A 22,771-nucleotide genomic window follows, 5' to 3' on the forward strand; every position below is an offset into this window, starting at 1 on the left:
TTGTTGCGAACATATGTGCTCGCATATATTATGTACTCTCGCTGTAATAGGTATGTGAATGTCTGAATGAAAAATCATGACTACTAGCGTTTAAACCTTATTTCTCATTTGTTAGTAATAGAAGTTGGGTTTAATAACAATAACAATACGTTAGCAAAGTCAGGACTAATAGGAACCTTATTAAAATTCTTAGCATTTGGGACAGGCCGTTTAGCAAATTTCACGGCCCTACCCCAAAAATAATAATGCGCTAGTTGCTTTAGGCGCGCCTTTAATAATGTTATCTCCCTAAATTCGGGTGCACATTTATGTGACCCAAATCCAAATCTCAACCGAGTCGAGATATGTCAATAACCACGGGTGCATTGATGTAACGTGGTTCGAGATATGTTTTCACGACGTTGCAAGTCCTATAAAAATAACAATGAATGATAAAAGCGGTTAAAAGATAAAATTGGCACATAAGTTCATATTTGTATAAAATCAGATAATCAAGCCGAATATAACAGTTGAGCGACCGTGCTAGAACCACGGAACTCGGGAATGCCTAACACCTTCTCCCGGGTTAACAGAATTCCTTATCTAGATTTCTGGTACGCATACTGTAATATGGAGTCATTCTTTTCCTCGATTCGGGATTAAAATTGGTGACTTGGGACACCCTAAATCTCCCAAGTGGCGACTCTGAAATAAATAAATAAATCCCCTTTCGATTGTCCTTTAATTGGAAAAAACTCCCTTGTCCCCTCGCGGGTACGGAAAAAGGAGGTGTGACAGGAATGACGACTCTGCTGGGGATGATCGCCCAGAACCACTGGTTCAGGGTTAAGAATTCGAGCTTAGAATAATTGTTATTATTTGGCTTTATTTATTATCTGATTTTTACATGTTTGAGCCTAATGTGCTAAATGCTGCTTTTACCGCTTTGATATTATGTGAACTATATATAAATTGTGCCGAAACCTTTCTCTTCTTACCTCCGGGGATGTGCTTACTGGTTGAGACTCCCTATTCTGTTAGTGTCATACCCTGAATAAAAGAGGCTCGGAAAGTTTCTAAGCCGGCTGGCCTTTTGGTTCCCGGAAAGGAGCTCCTTCCTCAGCTCGAGTTGTCCGCTCGGGTACACTGTCTAGAACACCGACCCAGGTTTTTGAACATAGAATAACGTGACTTCATGCCGGATCCCTAGTAGGAACGCTTATTTGCATCACGTTGCATTTGACTCAGGGGACTCAACACAGGGGTTGGGTCCGTCTAGGACTAGCGACCTGATATGAAAAGGCCATCCTGATGCATCCTATTTGTTTTCCGTGCATTTATTTGTCTCGTACCCGCATGCTGACCGGTGTTTGAATATTATGAATTTTGTGAAATTGAAAAAAAGGGAAATAACGGTTAAGGAATTGATTGTTTATTTTTGAAAAAAAACCCAATACCCAAATACTGTCAAAACTCTGCCGAAATTTTGAGAAAATGAAAAAAAAACGTCTTATTAGTTTGTTTTATTAAAAGCAAAGGAAAAATAGAAAAATCGTTGTTCTGTTTTGTTTTTCAGAAAAATATAGAAATATATAGTTTGTCTTGTTATAAAAATAAAATTTAAAAAAAAAAGTCTTATTTTAAAATGGTTTTTTTTTATGAAAAATTCAAATAATAATAATAATAAAAAAGAGTCTTTCATTATTTGTCACAAATATATATATATCCAATTTTTTTATTTTTTTTTCCAAAAAATATATATATGTCTTTATTTGTTGCAAAAATATTTGTCTTGCCAAAAAAGTTTAGAAAAGTTTTTAGACTCCCAATTTTCAAAAACAAAAAAAAAGATCCAAAAATATTTTCCATTATTAACTTCTTTAGAAAGTCTTTTAATTATTATTTTTTTAAAAAAAATGTATAATAAGAAGAAAAATCCGAAAATATTTTGATTCTTCTTTCAAAATTGAAAAGAAAATGCAAAATTCAAAAAAAAAAACATTTTAGAAGCATTTCTTTATTAAAGGGAAAATTCCCAAAAAAATATATTCTTCTTTTCTTTAGAATAAAAAATAATGCAAATGAAAATTCAAAAAATATATCTTAGAAGTGTTTCTTTTAAAAAGAAAATCAATCAAAAATCAAAAAAAATATACTTCCTTTCTTCTTTTAAAGTAGTTCTTTCACAAATTCAGAAAAAAGTTAGTTCATCTACTTATTCTTGATTACCCGAACTACGCGGGTTTGATTCTCTCCGGGTGTGAGATACGTAGGCAACCCTCATCGGGTCCAACCCCACCTTTTGCTAAAAAGCCAAAAAACAAATATAAAAAAAGAAAAAAAAAACATGTCAAAGATTTTTAATTTTGTCGTAAATAAGTCTAGCGATGTAACTTCCCCCTTTTACAAAAAAAATAGCAAAAACAAATATGTCAAATTTTAATTGTCATAAAGAAGTCGGGTGCCGCTGTTTTATCAAGACATAGCCGAATGTTCCCGAAAGGGACGCCGGAAGGCTGACTTTGCATAAACAGCCACCTTTGGGTCATTTTTAAGACTTGGTTCAGTCGACCCACATAGCCTTAAAAATCTTCGTCCCGAGGCATTGAAAGGCCGTGTTTGCAATGTTGAATTTTCTATTTTTTGAAAAAATGATAAAAGAGTCATAAACAAGTCCGGGTGATGCCGCTTATGTCAAAAATAGCCAAATGTTCCTGAAAGGAACTCCGGAAGGCTGCCTTGGTGCAGACGGCCACCTCGTTTTTTTCTCACACAACCTTAAAAATCTTCGTTCATGAAGTGCTGAGAGGTCGTGTTCAGAAATCCTTTTGATAAAAATCACATATTTTTGTTTTTATCAGAATAAGTTTCGTTTGTTAAAATTTTATTAATAAATGTGCAGAATGAGCACGACTCCAAATGAACCCTTTTCAATCATGAATAAAATCCCCCTCCAATTGCGGCTCTGGTGGAATGATTTAGGCAAAGAAGGGCATGACGAAATCAAGAAATATCTGAAAGGCCTCACGAGTTTGTTGGATATCAGGCCAAGGGGAGATATCATAAGAGCACTAGTCCCCCACTAGGATCCTGCGCACAATGTCTTCCATTTCTCGGACTTTGAACTTACCCCAACTTTAGAAGAAATAGCAGGGTATATCGGCAGCGCTGAGACTCCTTTGAGGAACAAATATCTTATTGCTCCAAGAGCTGTAGCAATACACCGGTTTCTGGACTCCTTAAAGATAGTCAGAACAATTCATAACCCTGACTTGGCAAAAGGTTTTTGCAGCATGAGTTTCATATATCAAAGATATGGTCACATAGGAGGATTCGACAAGCCAGAAAACCAGTTGTGCAGCAAAAGTAATCGTCAAAAGTGGGAAGAACACAGACGGATTGCTTTCATGATAACTTTCTTAGGACTCTTAGTATTCCCAAGAAAAGACGGGAATATTGACATAAAGATAGCAGGGGTCGTCAGTACATTGCTCACACAGAGAGATAGTACGTTGGCGCCCATGATAGTATCTGATATGTTCCGGGCTCTCACGTCTTGCAAAGCCGGAGGAAGCTTTTTCGAGGGTTGCAATTTGTTGTTACAAATGTGGATGACCGAACACCTATGTCACCGAGCCCAGTTTCTGAGCCATGGATCCGCTGAAAAGACCTGCATAGAGGAGTTCTATACCAGAGTTAATGAGACCTACCTACCGGAAGGAGTCACAGCATGGACCTCATATTTCCGTACCCTCGACGCCAGTCAAATACAGTGGGCGCTAGGATGGTTACCGATCGACGAAGTCATATACATGCCAGCAGCCAGGCCCCATTTTCTCTTAATGGGACTTAAGAGCATTCAACCATACACGCCGCATCGGGTTTTAAGGCAACTTGGGAGGTGTCAGATAGTGTCGAAAGACGAGGATCTAAGCACCCAGGTGATTGAGATCAGTCCCGACGGCCAGTTTCCTGAAGCAAGGGTTCGCCAAATTTGGAGCCAATGTCAATACTTAGAAGCAAATACTTGTGTAATGAATCGGGCAAAAGGGGAAGTTTCGCCCGGGTATCAGGCCTGGTACAAAGGGGAGACATCATCTGGAAGGCCGACCAAAAGACCTCACCTGCAAGAATTTGCCAAATCTTCACAAGAGCAGTGGGGCTGGTTGGCCAAAGAGCGGGAATATCTTGCCGAAACAGGCAAACTGAAGCAACAAGTTCAGGATATGAGGTTTGAATGCCAATTACAGTCTGCTGCCCACAAGGGAGAAAAGAACAGATTAATCAGAGAAGGCGAGATCCTCAAAGCTCAGATCCGGAGGATAAAAAAGGAGGCTGATAACCAGCTGAGAAGCCGGGCGGATAAAAGATTGATAGCGGGGTTAAAGGATCAGGTTGCGGAATGCCATGAAGATTTGGAAAGAGCCAAGGCTAGCACAGCTAGATTGCGGACCAAATGGGCAAAGGGTACAATGGCCCGGAGGCAGCGCCTGCAACAAGTCATAAGGGATTATGAACTGAGCATCGGGACATTAAGGGAAACGAATTCCACTCTTCAAGAGAGGATCTTCAAGCAAACACGAGATGCCCAAGCCGACAGAAGGCGATGTTACGATGCAATGACCAGAATGGAAAGACAAATGGAGATGTTCCAGGATCAACTCGCCAACAACGCGCAAACACTAGGATTGAAGAACCGACAGATAAGGCAGTTGTTCGCAGAAAGGGACAACATTCGAGGAAGGATCGACGAGATTGGGCATTACATCTACATGAGATGCCTGGCATGCGAGCAAACGCCTCGGAAGACCCTCCTTGTTTCCATCATGGGTTGCGTCCACCGAATCATGAATGAGTTGAAAAGCCTGCAGAGGGACCTCACACCAAGGGCCGCGGAAAGGCCGAATGATGCCTCGCGGACCCCTAAGTTGGAAAATTAATCTTTGGTGGAGTCTTGTTTATTTGGCTTTGTTGCTTTTCCATATGTTGTTTTGTTTTCTTTTAGTCAAAACGGGTTAAGAACTGTGGAGTCTGTACTATTGCTATTCCTTGCTTGAAGTAATTTGTAATAGCAAAATTTTGAGAATGAATTTAATGATTTCACAAGAATTTTGTGTTTCTTTACTTTAAGGCAGAACTACGCCTGGTCTGATTCGCGCGGGGACGTGATACGTAGGCAATCCCCATAAGATTCGACCGCTTTTAATAAAGAAAGAAAAGAAAATATAAAAATAAAATAATAAAAAAAAAACAAGAAAAGGGGATAAATGAGCAAACCGGGATGACGCATGTTGTTTAAAGCAAAGCATGTAGAAACGGTTAACTGCCTAGGAGCATTGCATCCTCTATGTGTTGAGATTAAATCCGTTAAACTCTAACGCTAACGAAGTTTGTTGTTGTCTGATCAAGACAGTTAGTTGTTAAAGAATTCTGGCAACACACCCTTACCAAACCAGATCCAAAGGACCGGTAGCAATAAGCATGACTACTTCAGAGAATAGTAACAAGGAAGAAAGGCCGATGAGCCAGTTGTTAAAAGAAGTGATGGAAAAGATTGAAAGGATGAGACTAGAGATGAATGCAATGCAGCTAGCTTTAGCCAAAGCACAAAAGAGTCCTGAGCCATTGGGGCGCATGCCGGAATACCCTCATTCCGGCCCTTCCACAAGCCTCCCGAATCCCCGTTATCATCAAGAAAGAAGCCCTCATGATTCCCAAGCTCCACCACCCCATCAACCTCTCCCAACACCGAATATTCCCACTTTTGTGGGACCCCCATCAGCCACCTTGCAAAGAACGACCAGTGAGCCATTGTTTTAGGCCCACGATACGCAGTACTACCCCCCCTGAGCCTACATTCCATGCCCCCGAGCCCCAGGCCTACAATCCGCACTTGGAGGTACCGACAGAGATTGAAAAGCCGGTTAAAGCCCCTGAACAGGATGAGGTATTGAGAAAGTTCAAAAGCCTGGAGCAGTCCTTCAGGAACCTGCACGGTTTGGGCAACCAAGTCAGCGTAGCTTACAAAGATCTATGCCCTTTCCCGGACGTCCAGCTCCCGGCTGGGTTCAAGATGCCTAAGTTTGATTTATATGAAGGGCACGGCGATCCCATGGCACACTTGCGGGGATTCTGTAGCAAAATGAGAGGGGCAGGCGGCAAAGATGAGCTGCTGATAGCTTATTTCAGTCAAAGTCTGAGCGGATCTGCACTGGAATGGTATATCAAGCAGGATTCCAGTAGGTGGTACACTTGGGATGATCTGGCGCAGGCTTTCGTAGGTCATTTCCAGTACAATCTCGAGATAGTCCCTGACCGTCTCACATTGTTGAGGACTGGGAAGAAACCCGGGGAAAGTTTTCGCGAGTTCGGTTTCCGCTGGAGAGAGCAAGAGGCCAGAGTCGATCCTCCCATGAGAGAGGGAGAGATGGTGGACTATTTCTTACAAACATTGGATCCAACCTACTTTGGTCACTTGGTGACAACGGTTGGAAAATCCTTCAACGAGGTGGTCAAGATAGGGGTCATGATAGAAGAGGGTCTGAGGTCTGACAAAATCCTGAACTACTCGGCACTCAAGGCAACGACCCAGGCTATTCAGAACGGCACGGGAGGTGCGCTGAGAAGAAAGAAAGAAGAAGTTGCCTCGATCGAGGCAGGCAGTTGGTTCGGATCTGGCAGGCCACACTACAACCAACCCAGACCTCACAGGACAAATTACCCATACAACCCACCACATCACTACTATCCACCCCAAGAACCGCATTTCACCGTCCATCAAGCCCAGACATACGCCCAACCTCCGGTTCGCCCACAATGGCGTGTGTCGGCTCCCCACAACACATACCCAGCTCCACATAATAACTACCCACCACCACAAAATACCTACCCTCCGCCCAGAGCATACAGGAACCCTCCAGGGACAGGTTTTCGAGGGTGTCAAGCAGCTAAAAATGATAGGCTACAGAAACATAGAGCCTTTACTGAGCTGGGAGAGTCCTATACCGCAGTATTCCACAAATTGAGACGGTTGGGTTTGGTAAGTCCTGTCGAACCCCGAGAGCAAAACCCCCGCCTCAAAATGTGAACAGGACGATAAGCTGTGAATATTGCTCAGGGATGCTGGGACATGAAACTGAAAAATGTTGGAGGCTGAAGCAGGCGATACAAGACCTCATTGACACTAACAAAATTGAGGTCCAGACACCAGAGGCTCCTAACATCAATCAGAACCCACTGCCAGCACACCACGAGACGCATATGATCGAGTTGGTGTATGAGGGAGGAGAGTTGAGAAAGCCCTCGCAAACAGTGATGATGATCCAGGCCGCTCCGAAAGAAGGATCAGCCAGTGGAGGAGTGGGGGTACAGTCGCAGGGAGAAGGCGACAAGCCATTAGTAATATGGGGAAAGGGCCCGTCCGCCAAGACAAGCAAATCTGAGCCAAACCAGTTGGGGACTAAGCCCACACCCGCCGTTGTGCTGAAGGGGGTATACAGAGAATTGGTCACTATAAAGCCTGTAGTCCAGCTGCCAATGATTGATAGCAAGGTTGTGCCTTGGAAATACGAGAAGGCAGTAGTGATGTACAAAGGAAAACAGGTGGAGGAAGTTAGTTGTGAAGCACAGGGGCTGACTCGATCAGGTCGGTGTTTTGCTCCGGCGGAGCTGAGAAGAACCAACCCGGCTGCAACCAAGAAACTTGTATCTGAAGAAGAGGCTGAGGAGTTACTGAGAAAGATGAAGGTACAGGACTATTCTGTGGTCGAACAGCTGAGAAAAACACCGGCCCAGATTTCACTGCTATCATTACTGATCCATTCTAAGGAGCATCGGCGGGCCTTGATGAAGATATTGAACGAAGCTCATGTACCCAGTGAGATTTTGGTAAACCACCTGGAAACCATTGCCAACAAGATTTTCGAGGTGAACAGGGTAACATTCTCAGATGATGACCTGCCGATGGAAGGTACGGAGCACAATAAAGCTCTATACCTAGCTGTCAAATGTGAAGACTCGGTGGTAACTCGAGTATTGGTGGATAACGGCTCAAGCGCCAATATTTGTCCATTATCCACTCTGGACCAGTTAAAGATCGACCGCGGAAGAATCCGCAAGAATAGCATCTGTGTCCGAGGGTTTGACGGAAACGGAACAGCCACTGTAGAGGATGTTGTACTTGAACTGACCATTGGTCCAGTCCTGTTTACCATGGAATTCCAGGTGTTAGATGCCACAGTATCTTATAACCTGCTGTTAGGACGACCATGGATTCATGCCGCCAAAGCGGTGCCCTCCACCCTACATCAGATGGTGAAGTTCGAGTGGGAAAGGCAAGAGGTTGTGTTACACGGCGAGGACCCGGCGTGCACCATGGGTGGCGCCATTGTACCTTTCATTGAGACCACTGACGACAAAGGTCCTTGGGTCTACCAGATCTTCGATACAGGGTCGGCCAACAAAATCTCTGAAGGAGAGATCATCCCACACCCTAGGGTAGCTGCCGCAACGGTCATGATGGTCTCAGAAATGCTGGGTAATGGATTTGTACCAGGAAAAGGCCTGGGAGTCGAGCTTCAAGGGATTGTCCAACCTGTCACCCTGCCTAAAAATCTGGAAACTTTCGGATTGGGGTTCAAACCAACCACAGCAGATAGGAAGCAAGCGCGAAAAATGAAGAAGAGGATCTGGTTTCTGTCCAAACCGGTGCCACGTCTCTCAAGGTCCTTTGTCAGAGCCAGTGCCAAGGGGTTGCCAGTCCCGAAGATCCTAGGACCATTGATTGGTATGGATGGGGACCTGAATCAGAGTTTCGAGAGGCTATTCGCTGATGTCAGTATGGTAGAAGCTGGAGAAGGTTCCAGCGGAGCAGAGATACAATTTGTGGGCCCTAAGGCCAAAACCAACAACTGGACGGTTACTCCTCTTCCTGTCCGAGGGGAGTCTTGGTAGTAGGCTTTGATTTATGTTTTGTTTGTTTTGTTTTGTTCGGATTATTCGAGGGTGTAATCCAAATTTTACTTTTGTTTTGTAAAAGTATGAACCCTTTTATCCCGCAAGTTTAATAAAGTTCTCTCCTTTTGCCCATTTTAATTTTGTTTTGTTCTTTTTCTTTCTGAACAGTTCTCTTTTTACTGGTTCTAATGACATGGCATGCACAACGGATCGTCGACCTATCTAATAAATCAATCTGAATCCGACTTAATGACACAAGAGGTCGTTTGCGACGATGAATCTGAATATGACGAAGATAAAGCCTTCGAAGAGATAAATCGAGAACTGCGCCAATTTGAAGAAAAACCCAAACCTAACCTAAATGACACTGAGGCTGTGAATCTAGGGGATGCTGATAATGTCCGAGAAACCAAAATCAGCATCCATATTGAGCCGAATGTCAGGGAAGAATTGATCGAAACCCTCATGGAATTCAAAGATGTTTTTGCATGGTCATATGATGATATGCCAGGATTAAGCACCAATTTAGTGGTTCACAAATTGCCCACTGACCCGGCATACCCTCCGGTCAAGCAAAAGCTAAGGAAATTTAAAACAGAAATGAGTGTAAAGATCTAAGAAGAGGTGATTAAGCAGTTGCAGGCGAAGGTCATTCGGGTCACTCGATATCCCGAGTGGTTGGCCAATATGGTACCAGTTCCAAAGAAGGACGGGAAAATCAGGGTGTGCGTCGACTACCGCAACCTCAACAAATCCAGTCCCAAAGACAACTTTCCATTACCCAACATCCATATCTTGATCGATAATTGCGCTGGGCGCGAGATTGGATCATTTGTGGATTGCTATGCGGGTTATCATCAGATCCTAATGGACGAAGAAGATGCGGAAAAGACCGCGTTTATCACGCCATGGGGAACTTACTGCTATCGGGCAATGCCGTTCGGACTAAAGAATGTTGGGGCAACGTACATGCGAGCAATGACTGTTGTGTTTCACGACATGATACACAAAGAAATTGAGGTGTACGTCGATGATGTGATCATAAAGTCTTGGCGTCAGGAAGACCATGTAGCAGACCTAAGGAGATTCTTCCAAAGACTCCGAAGGTATGATATCAAGCTTAACCCGGCCAAATGCGCATTCGGGGTTCCATCAGGAAAGTTGTTAGGATTCATCGTCAGTCGACGGGGGATTGAGTTAGACCCATCCAAAATCGAATCCATCCGAGATCTGCCACCGCCAAAGAACAAAACAGAGGTAATGAGTTTGCTGGGTAGACTCAATTACATCAGCAGGTTCATCGCTCAACTCACGGCGACTTGTGAGCCCATATTTCGGTTGCTGAGAAAAGATGCTGCGGTAAGTTGGACGACAGAGTGTCAAGGGGCTTTCGACCAAATCAAAGGGTATCTATCTAATCCACCCGTATTGGTCCCGCCTTAGCCAGGGAAGCCCTTGATTCTTTATCTGACGGTCCTGGAAAATTCTTTTGGTTGTGTATTAGGGCAACATGATGACACAGGAAGGAAGGAGCAGGCCATCTACTATCTTAGCAAGAAATTCACAGTATATGAAGTCAAGTACACTCAACTCGAGAAAACATGTTGTGCCCTAACTTGGGTAGCTCAGAAGTTGAAACACTACCTGTCATCGTACACTACTTATCTCATATCCCGTTTGGACCCATTGAAGTATATCTTTCAGAAACCTATGCCCACAGGAAGGTTGGCAAAATGGCAAATTCTGCTCACAGAGTTCGATATCGTCTATGTGACGAGGACAGCCATGAAAGCCCAGGCGCTGGCTGATCATTTGGCAGAGAATCCTGTTGATGAAAAATACGAGCCTTTAAGAACGTATTTCCCCGACGAAGAGGTAATGCATACAAACGAGCTGGAGTTACCCGAGGAACCGGGTTGGAAGCTTTTCTTCGATGGAGCTGCAAACGCGAAAGGGGTGGGAATAGGAGCAGTACTCATTTCTGAAATGGGATGCCATTATCCTGTTACGGCTCAACTACGCTTCTATTGCACCAATAATATGGCCGAATATGAAGCTTGCATTTTGGGTCTACGATTGGCTGCGGACATGGATGTCCAAAACGTCTTGGTCTTGGGAGACTCGGACCTCTTGGTACATCAGATTCAGGGTGAATGGGAAACACGGGACTTGAAACTCATACCTTATCGACAATGCTTGCATGATCTGAGCAAGCAATTTCGATCGGTAAAATTCAAACATATCCCGAGAGTTCATAACGAGGTTGCGGATGCATTGGCCACCTTAGCATCAATGTTGCACCACCCTGACAAAATGTATGTTGATCCTATGCACATCCAGGTCCGTGATCAGCACGTTTATTGCAACGCCGTAGAAGAGGAAGCAGATGGCGAGCCCTGGTTTCATGATATCAAAGAATACCTCCGAATGGGGATATATCCGGAACAGGCCACTGGAGACCACAAAAGAGCCCTTCGGCGTTTGTCAAATGGTTTCTTCCTCAGCGCAGGAGTGCTATACAAAAGGACCCCAGATTTGGGATTGTTGAGATGTATAGATGTCGGTCAAGCCATGACGGTAATGGCAGAGGTACATGCTGGAGTTTGCGGGCCACATATGAGCGGATATGTATTGGCAAGGAAAATCCTTCGGGCAGGGTTTTATTGGCTCACCATGGAACATGACTGTATCACTTTCGTGAGGAAATGTCATCAGTGTCAGATACATGGAGATTGGATTCATTCTCTGCCAACAGAGTTACATACGATGTCAGCACCCTGGCCGTTTGTGGCATGGGGCATGGATGTCATTGGACCTATCGAGCCAGCAGCATCCAATGGTCATAGGTTCATTCTAGTAACCATTGATTACTTCACCAAATGGGTTGAGGCTAAAACCTTCAAGTCGGTAACTAAAAAGGCAGTGGTGGATTTTGTGCACTCCCATATCATCTGCAGATTTGGGATCCCAAAAGTAATCATTACGGATAACGGTGCGAATCTTAACAGCAGCCTGATGAGAGAGGTATGCCAACAATTCAAGATTACACACCGCAATTCCACCCCATATCGTCCCAAGGCGAATGGAGCGGTCGAAGCAGCCAATAAGAACATCAAGAAGATACTGCGAAAGATGGTGGAAGGGTCCAGACAGTGGCACGAGAGATTACCCTTTGCTTTGTTGGGTTACCGCACTACAGTCCGGACTTCCATAGGTACAACTCCTTATTTGTTGGTGTACGGAACTGAGGCCGTAATACCGGCGGAGGTCGAAATTCCGTCCCTCCGGATTGTCGTTGAAGCCGAGATCGATGATGACGAATGGGTCAAAGCTCGATTGGAACAGTTGAGCTTGATAGACGAGAAAAGATTGGCAGCGGTGTGCCATGGTCAGCTGTATCAGAAGAGAATGGCAAGAACATATAATAAGAAGGTAGGCCCCAGGAAGTTTGAAGTAGGGCAGCAGGTATTGAAGAAGATCCTCCCACACCAGGTCGAGGCAAAAGGCAAATTCGCCCCAAATTGGCAAGGGCATTATATCGTGACCAGAGTATTGTCCAATGGAGCTTTGTGTTTAACGGATATCGAGGGAAGATGTGTTGACATGGCTATCAATTCGGATGCAGTCAAGAGATATTATGCGTAATTTCTTTTGATTATGGCAGTTGTTGGTTCGTTCGTTTGTACTTGGTACTTATTGGATAATGAAATGACGGAGGCAATTCTTTCTTCTATCCAAACACTTTTACCCTTGTTTTCCCCTTTTGAGCTTTAAGTTATTCTTTCATACCCCTCTTTTGGAATCACTAACGGAAAAGATATGAAAAGAGAAAGAAGAAGAAGAGAAAAATTTTAAGAGAAAATGAAAAAAAAGAGAAGAAGAAAAAGAAAAAGAAGAAGATAAAAACCACAAAACAGCGGGAACTACGTTTGACCTGATTCCTCAAAAAGGATACGTAGGTGCCTCACGGCTCGGTCATAGTGTGCATCATAGAGTACATAGTGTGCATAGTATACACAAGTACACATGATAGGCACAATGTGCGAACGCACATAATTCAACATAGAGTAAAAATAAAATCCCCCAAGCAAGAAAAACTGGGGCAGAGGTTATGTTTTACGGTTCCAACAAAGTTTTGATTCCAAAAGTTGTAGCGTATCACCCATCAAGTTATTTTATTTTGATAGCCTTTCTTTTATCCCACACCGAAACCAACATCGACGTCCAAAAGACCTCCCGATCAATATCCAAGAGGCGCCAAGTCAGGCAAATAAAGCCGAGAGTAATACACTGATCCCCGACAAAGAAGAGGAGCATAAAACGGGAAATGAATTGATCTCTAGAAGAGAGGGTCACATCGACAGCACTCCCATCCTCCGTGAAAATATATGATAAAATGAGAGAGTCTTGGCGGTGAAAACCTTCGCAGGCACCACAAGGCGACGAAAGATGAGGGATATAAAACGAGAGAGTCTTATTGGTGAAAACCTTCACAGGCACCATAAGGCGCCGGGAGCTGAGAGAAAAGAGAGAGTCTCATTAGTGAAAACCCCTCGAAGGGCACTATGAGGCGACGAGACAGATCAACAAAAGGGATCCGCGTTCACAGAGAAATGGACGCCCATTTATCCCCAGCAAGTAAGGTCATCTGGCAAGTTGATTGATACAAATAGACTGGGTCGGGAATCTATGGTGCACGTCATGATCACAAGGACCAGTCCTGTTGTCTAGATAAGTTTTTCTCTTTTCCTTTTTTTTTCCACCAAGTATTGGTTCAGAAAGATTTTCTTCTTTTTTCTATTTCTTTCGTTTTTCTTTCTAAGAATTCGTGTTGAAAGAGATTTTTCAAAGTTTACTACCAGTCCAAAGTGGTCAGACGCCACAAGAAAGGGAAATCAATCCAGTGCAAGATACCCCCAGGAAATGCAATTCTATGCCTCACAATGCCGGGGGAAGTGAACTCCTGAAGGGGGGTAATTTCGGGATTAAAAGCAAACTCCCACGGCATGTCCTAAAAAGAGAAGCAGAAATGGGGTTAAATGGAAAAACCACCCCAGCAAGCGACGTCGTCCACCAACCAGTTATTGGTGCCCAGAGCAAGGAAAAGAAAGGGAGAAACCATCCCCCAACGGAAAGATCACCGTTGCCCCACCATGATTAAAACTAATTAAGTCTTTCTGTCTGCTGCAGGAAAATAAAGGTCGATGAAGGCAGAGGAACGCGATACCAGAAAGGTCACCAAAACAGGGGCAGAAAATTTTCTACCATTGTCAAAAATTTTCTCGGAGGAACGGGAAAACAATAATTTTCATGTCTTAGTTTAAATAGGCGCCCACCTGTATAACGAGAAGAATAATTTTCATGTCTTAGTTTAAATAGGCGCCCACCTGTATAACGAGAGGAATAAATTTCATGTATTAGTTTAAATAGGCGCCCACCTGTATAACGAGAGGAATAAATTTCATGTCTTAGTTTAAATAGGCGCCCACCTGTATAACGAGAGGAATAAATTTCATGTCTTAGTTTAAATAGGCGCCCACCTGTATAACGAGAGGAATAATTTTCAGTCTTAGTTTAAATAGGCGCCCACCTGTATAACGAGAGGAATAATTTTCAGTCTTAGTTTAAATAGGCGCCCACCTGTATAACGAGAGGAATAATTTTCATGTCTTAGTTTAAATAGGCGCCCACCTGTATAACGAGAGGAATAAATTTCATGTCTTAGTTTAAATAGGCGCCCACCTGTATAACGAGAGGAATAAATTTCATGTCTTAGTTTAAATAGGCGCCCACCTGTATAACGAGAGGAATAAATTTCATGTCTTAGTTTAAATAGGCGCCCACCTGTATAACGAGAGGAATAAATTTCATGTCTTAGTTTAAATAGGCGCCCACCTGTATAACGAGAGGAATAAATTTCATGTCTTAGTTTAAATAGGCGCCCACCTGTATAACGAGAGGAATAAATTTCATGTCTTAGTTTAAATAGGCGCCCACCTGTATAACGAGAGGAATAAATTTCATGTCTTAGTTTAAATAGGCGCCCACCTGTATAACGAGAGGAATAAATTTCATGTCTTAGTTTAAATAGGCGCCCACCTGTATAACGAGAGGAATAAATTTCATGTCTTAGTTTAAATAGGCGCCCACCTGTATAACGAGAGGAGTAATTTTCAGTCTTAGTTTAAATAGGCGCCCACCTGTATAACGAGAGGAATAAATTTCATGTCTTAGTTTAAATAGGCGCCCACCTGTATAACGAGAGGAATAATTTTTAGTCTTAGTTTAAATAGGCGCCCACCTGTATAACGAGAGGAATAATTTTCATGTCTTAGTTTAAATAGGCGCCCACCTGTATAACGAGAGGAATAAATTTCATGTCTTAGTTTAAATAGGCGCCCACCTGTATAACGAGAGGAATAAATTTCATGTCTTAGTTTAAATAGGCGCCCACCTGTATAACGAGAGGAATAATTTTCATGTCTTAGTTTAAATAGGCGCCCACCTGTATAACGAGAGGAATAAATTTCATGTCTTAGTTTAAATAGGCGCCCACCTGTATAACGAGAGGAATAATTTTCATGTCTTAGTTTAAATAGGCGCCCACCTGTATAACGAGAGGAATAAATTTCATGTCTTAGTTTAAATAGGCGCCCACCTGTATAACGAGAGGAATAAATTTCATGTCTTAGTTTAAATAGGCGCCCACCTGTATAACGAGAGGAATAAATTTCATGTCTTAGTTTAAATAGGCGCCCACCTGTATAACGAGAGGAATAAATTTCATGTCTTAGTTTAAATAGGCGCCCACCTGTATAACGAGAGGAATAATTTTCAGTCTTAGTTTAAATAGGCGCCCACCTGTATAACGAGAGGAATAATTTTCAGTCTTAGTTTAAATAGGCGCCCACCTGTATAACGAGAGGAATAATTTTCAGTCTTAGTTTAAATAGGCGCCCACCTGTATAACGAGAGGAATAATTTTCAGTCTTAGTTAAATAGGCGCCCACCTGTATAACGAGAGGAATAATTTTCATGTCTTAGTTAAATAGGAGCCCACCTGTATTACGAGAGGAATATTTTTATGTTTTAGTTTAAATATTTCAGGTTTTGAGGGCAGTAACCCCACCGGAAGGTAGAAGGTTACAACAGGAATATCCAGCAGGTAACAATAAAAATCCTCAGCGCCGGAAAGCATAGGGCAGCAAACTCAGGCACACGAGTCAAAAGGACGCGTAAGGACGCATTTTGAAAGAAACAGCTTGTGAACATTGAGTCATGCCCAGCGTGGCAAATCTGATGAAGAGAGCTATACCGCCGAAGGAACCATTGAAAGGCTTGATGAAGAAGGACATGTCCCCAGCGGATCAAGCAAAATGAAAACTGGTACTCAGAGGAGCAAAAGGCCCGTACCATCCCTCAAGTTCACAAAATAAAAGCATCGGAGGAAAACGCAAGCCGACAAGGAAGAAATCAGGCGTCCACCTGGAGAACAAGGATAAAGAAAAGAAATAGAAATCAGGCACCCACCTGGAGAATAAGGGAATACAATTGAAGTATTGAAGCCAAAAGCCCGCTCATATGAGAAGGGAGCACACTTAGAATCAATAAAGCAGAGGAATACAACAGGAATTCCCCGCAGGAAACAATAGGAATCCCCAGCACCGGGAAGCAGAAGGCTACAGCTAAAATCACCAGCATTCAACCAAGTTATAAATAGCAGAAGCTCGCCTCAAGAAGGCGAGTCAACATGCTGAGGTAGTCAACAAAAGCTGGACACAAAAAAGGTATCAAGGTATGCTCAATGATATGTAGGTAGAACAAATACGGTCTGCTCAAGAACTAGCACCTACAACTAGCAAGTGGCAAGGTTCAAATCCAAAGTCGGTATGAAGCACCATTCAAGACTCAAGATCAAGTTTCAGAAGACTTAAAGATAGGAATCCTTGTAACTAGTAGCTGATAGGCTTAGTTAGTCTTTTCAGTTTTCATTTTTGTTGTAATGACAGGACCGCGGACCGGAACCTCAACGGAACGGCACCTCGATCGGCTCTTCACCTCGGTACACTCTACCATCTCTCTCTCATTTTTCGAACTACACGTGGCCTGATTCCTGTATAACCAAGGATATGTAGGCAGCTCAGATACCAGGGCTCGGTCACATCCCCTTCCTTTCCGTAGTGTAGTCCCTCCAAGTAATGGTCGGGTCAAAAACATGTCTAGTCGTTCTTTGTCGGAAAACTCTTCGTGTTTCCAGTCAAAGAGGGGCAGCTGTAGACACCTGATTTTTGACCCTCCCCGAGAATTTTCACATTTTTTAGCATAAATATGTAATTTAGGCCTAATATAGCTATTTTGACTATTTTTGCTTTATTTCGTCGCAAAAGAGGAAAATTACAAAAATATATATATAAATTTTAGTTTATGTATTTCTCATAAACTTGAAAAAATACAAAAATTGTACTTTATTTTTGTACTTTATATAATTTCGAAAATTACCAAAAATATAGTTCTATTAATGTTTTATAGTCATTTTAATTTTGAAAAATACAAAAATGTTACTTTATATTTTATCTTTATATTAAAAACGAAAATTACCAAAAATATAGTTCTATTAATGTTTTATAGTCATTCTAATTTTGAAAAATACAAAAATGTTACTTTATATTTTATCTTTATATTAAAAACGAAAATTACAAAAAAATAGTTTTATTAGTATTTTGTAGTTATTTTAATCTTGAAAAAAAATATTAAAAAAAGATCTAGTTTTGTGTTAATTATCAGTCTTATTTTTGTAGTTATTTTTGCTTACATAATCAGTTGAGCAACGTCGTGTTCCTATTTCTCGGGTCCGGGTAAAAGAATAATATTCGGGTTCAAACTACCCGGTTTTAGGCCTAATTTCGGACCTAGCCCATAATAATCCGAGTCCACCACACATGAGGGGACACGCGTGGGGAACACGGACGAAACACGATACACGGGGAACCCCACCACGCGTGGGGGACACAAGTCTCGAACCCCACCACGCGTGGGGCTCATTTTTCTTGGCAAAAGTTTACAAAATACACGGATAAACAAGCCAAGAGGGTCAGAGGTGAAGGACTTGGAAATTTTTTTGGCAAAGGCACTGTGCACTCTTCTTCATCCTCAGAAAACCTAGGAAAAAACCACCACCGTTCAACTCACCACCCTGACGCCTCCAGCGACCATCACCAAACACCATCACCCGGACACCACCACCCAAACACCACCCCGAGCACCCCTACTATCGCAACCATTCCTTACGTCCCGTCCAGCTAACCCCTCTCCGTCTCACCACCTTCGTCAACAACCAAACAGGCCCGTCGACCACTGTCCAAACGAACGCCGGAAAACACGACCATTCCTCCTCCTTCGAGCTCCGTCAAACCAGTTCGGTGATCCTCCATTAAACCCGGCATCCGCTGCTCATCGTCTTCCTCCTCTTCCTGAAGAAAACCTAGGAAAAACCCTAGCGACCATAACCCAAAACCATCAGCTCCCTCATCATCGTCACTATCCCGTCGCCACTGCCCCCTACTCCCTCATCGTCCCAAAACGCCATAACCACCAGCTCCACCCCCATCGTCGTCACTTTCCAATCGACAACTAAACGACCAGCGAACACCACCGGAAAACCAGCGGCTTCGCCATCGAGCAGTAGCTGTGACTGCGCTGCTGCATCGCGCCACCAACTCCTTTCATATCTGATCCTTTCATCACATCCAAACGACCCCTTCTGCTGCAGCTTCATGTACCAGTTGCCGCGTCGGAAAATACAACAGCAACCCAACAATCTCTGGTCGTTGACAGTTTTTGGGTCCGAGCTTTCCATTTTCCATCGAGGTCGTCTTTGGTTCGTCGAGGTCCGGTACGTCGAGGTGTTTGTCTGAGGTTTCGTCATTGTTTCCTCGTTTAGTGAGGTCAGGTTCGAAGTTCCATCGGGGGCGCTATTTGTCGTTCTAGGTTTGTCGAGGTTCGAAGGTTAGTGTTCTTCGTCCTTTGTTTCATTTCGTTCGATTCGCATATTATGGTTTAAGATGAATGTCAACAATGCATTTTTTGTCGTTTTTGTTAAAAATGTTCATCTTATGATTAGTTACTACATATGCTTAAAGTAAATGTGAGAACATATTGTGAACTTAAGTTTTTTTTTACGAGAATGTCTACTTCTATGCATATATTTGTGTTTATTAAGGGAACAATTTGACATCCAGTGATTTGTTGCGAACATATGTGCTCGCATATATTATGTACTCTCATTGTAATAGGTATGTGAACGTCTGAATGAAAAATCATGACTACTAGCGTTTAAACCTTATTTCTCATTTGTTAGTAATAGAAGTTGGGTTTAATAACAATAACAATACGTTAGCAAAGTCAGGACTAATAGGAACCTTATTAAAATTCTTAGAATTTGGGACAGGCCGTTTAGCAAATTTCACGGCCCTACCCCAAAAATAATAATGCGCTAGTTGCTTTAGGCACGCCTTTAATAATGTTATCTCCCTAAATTCGGGTGCACATTTATGAGACCCAAATCCAAATATCAACCGAGTCGAGATATGTCAATAACCACGGGTGCATTGATGTAACGTGGTTCGAGATATGTTTTCACGACGTTGCAAGTCCTATAAAAATAACAATGAATGATAAAAGCGGTTAAAAGATAAAATTGGCACATAAGTTCACATTTGTATAAAATCAGATAATCAAGCCGAATATAACAGTTGAGCGACCGTGCTAGAACCACGGAACTCGGGAATGCCTAACACCTTCTCCCGGGTTAACAGAATTCCTTATCTAGATTTCTGGTACGCATACTGTAATATGGAGTCATTCTTTTCCTCGATTCGGGATTAAAATTGGTGACTTGGGACACCCTAAATCTCCCAAGTGGCGACTCTGAAATAAATAAATAAATCCCCTTTCGATTGTCCTTTAATTGGAAAAAACTCCCTTGTCCCCTCGCGGGGCGGAAAAAGGAGGTGTGACACTCATTCGAATTAACTAAGTATAGGTTACATTTGACCTTGTTCGAATTAACACCTACTCGGCCCTCGACCGTAATTAAATAAAAGTTACATTTGACCTCGTTCGAATTAACTAAGTTACATTCGACCTCGTTTCGAATTAACTAAGTATTAGTTACATCCGACCTCTTTCGAATTAACACCTACTGGCCCCCAGCCATGATCAAAACTGAGTTCTGTTTCGACCTCGTTCAACACATATAAACCAAATTTTTATGACTAAAGCGACCAAACGGCAAAACAAAAGAAAGGCATACAAACCCGAACAGAAGGAAAAGAATTAGGTACAAACAATGGAAATGGCATTTCATAAAATATTTTCTTTACAAAGGCTAGAATAGAGGCCCATAAAAATATGTACAAGTCTACAAACAAAAAGAAAGAAAAACAACTACTTGTCGCCTAACCCAACAAGGTCATCTACCTGACTGCTAAGGTCATCTCCACCCGTCTCTCCGCCTTTATCATTGCCACCGCCATCAAGATACTTATCCTCATACCAGGCATCTTGTTTTATTCAGTCCACGCCTATATCCTCCCTGTCATGACCAGCCTTTGGTGTAGCGGGGTCATAGCCACAAGAAATCCGAGCTGTACATGCCTGATCAATGAGGATTTTAACTGATCATTTGCTCTCTTTTACTTGCATTTTAGGCCAAAAATGCATAAAGGTATTCCCGGAAACTAATGTTATATGTTTGCCTGCAGGAATTGTTCAAAATGAGCTAAAGGAGTCATAATAAACTAATAAAGGAGTCAAAATTTGAACAAAAATCAAGACTGGGCCAAGAGAACTGAAATGCGGACCGCACAAATAGGTGCGGCCGCGGAAGCCTCAACGCGGCCGCGATCAAAATTATGCGGTCCGCGAAAGGGAGATTCAGAGAGTTACATTTTTAGGCCAAATAATAAGCGAGGTTCGCGCCAGAAATGTGCGGCCGCGAAAGTCTCACCGCAGCCGTGATGGAAATTATGCGGACCGCGGTGAATGAAGTTCAGAGAGCTCACAACTTGAGCAAAAAGAAGGAAATGCGGTCCGTGTCAGAATTACGCGGCCGCAAAAGTCCATTACGCGGCCACGATGGAAATTATACAGCCCACGAAACTCACCTCAACCCAGATCCAGATTTGAATAATGCGTACCGCGGTTAGAATTACGCGACCACAAAAGCAAAAATGCGGTCGCGCTCAGAATTATGCAGCCGCACAACCTCTGCAGGGGTATTTTTGTTCGAAAATTTTGAGCTTAGTATAAATAGATCATTTTGACATTTTTAGGTTATGTTATATTTTAGCTGAGTACGTGAGACGACTGCACATTCTATTTTGGGCAATTGTTTACTAGAATTATCTTTCAACATTAGATTTTCATCTTTTAATCTAGTATTTTGAATTTTATCTTCATTTTCTCTTTAATTTCTGTTATTTCCATGAGTGGCTAAACCCATAGTTAGGGTTGTGACCCAACCCTAGTGTGGGTGTCTTGAATTTTAGGACTTGAATGTTTATGGGTTAGTGATATTTAGCCTAGTTCTTGCTAGAATTATAGAATTAATGGTTGCAAACACTGATTCATGCCTTTATGACTTAGTCTCTACTTGAGAAAGAGGGACTAAGTCTAGGAAACTAGGCTAACAAGGAATTGGGGTGAACTCAAGAAATTGATTGCCCCAATTAAAGGGTTAAACCTAGGGGTGGGCATAAAATCCGAAAAACCGAATTCCGAACCGAACCGAAATAATTCGGTATTTCGATTTCAGATTTTTTCGGTATTTCGGTCTAATTCGGTATTGCAATTTCGTTATTTCGGTATTTCGGTACGGTCCTCGGTATTAAAATTCTGAAATTTTGGTATTTCGGTATACCGAAATACCGATTTTTAAAAGACATTTTCTTAATAACCCAGCCCACTGCCCATCGCCCCAGCCCCAACGCCCAATCCCAAACCTTTCTTTATTTAATTCCCAACCCCAGCCCATCTACCCAGCCCACTCTAATTTCTAATTTCTTAATAACCCAGCCCCAGCCCATCGACCCTTTGGCCTATAATTCTAATTCCCAGCCCCAGCCCCAACGCCCAAAAAATTTCAGTTTGCACTTTGCAGTGCACTGGAGTTATTTGGTGTTTTAGCTTATACTTTGATTAATAACTCAATTCTCTATTCTTTATAGTTCGGAGCAGATTCTTTCACAATTCACAGTGAAAGTTTCAGTTGTACATGTGTACTGTTAGCATTGATTATTCAGCGATTATTAAACCGAAACCGTACCGAAACCATACCGAACCAAATTAAGAAATACCGAACCGTACCGAAATATTTTGGTATGGTATTTGGTATATACAATTAATAAACCGAAATTCGTACATACCGAACCGAAATACCGAATGCCCACCCCTAGTTAAACCTAGAGATAGTAATACCCGACTTGAGCTAACATCACTTGAATTGCATGAATACCCATTTGGACTTGAGAAAGCCAAATTGGGCAAAATCACTCAAACTACCGAGATGTATAGAGTGAGTACCCGGGTGTGATAGCTATATTAGGATCCCAATTAATCACGAGCTTGGCCTAGATTTTACTATCCGTTAGATATCCACCTAGGTAGAAGTCACGATGCTAGTTTCTTTAAACATTTGAAAACCAACAACCAAAATATCATCATTAGATTCAATTATTGCAATCAATAGAATAGATCAGAAGTAGAAATTAAACCAAACATGTGTGGAAGTATAATTAAGAGCAAAACCCTCATCTACACTTAGATATAAACCTAATTC

Source organism: Nicotiana tabacum, chromosome 16 (genome assembly GCF_000715075.1).
Source record: "Nicotiana tabacum cultivar K326 chromosome 16, ASM71507v2, whole genome shotgun sequence".
NCBI classification, from domain to species: domain Eukaryota; kingdom Viridiplantae; phylum Streptophyta; class Magnoliopsida; order Solanales; family Solanaceae; genus Nicotiana; species Nicotiana tabacum.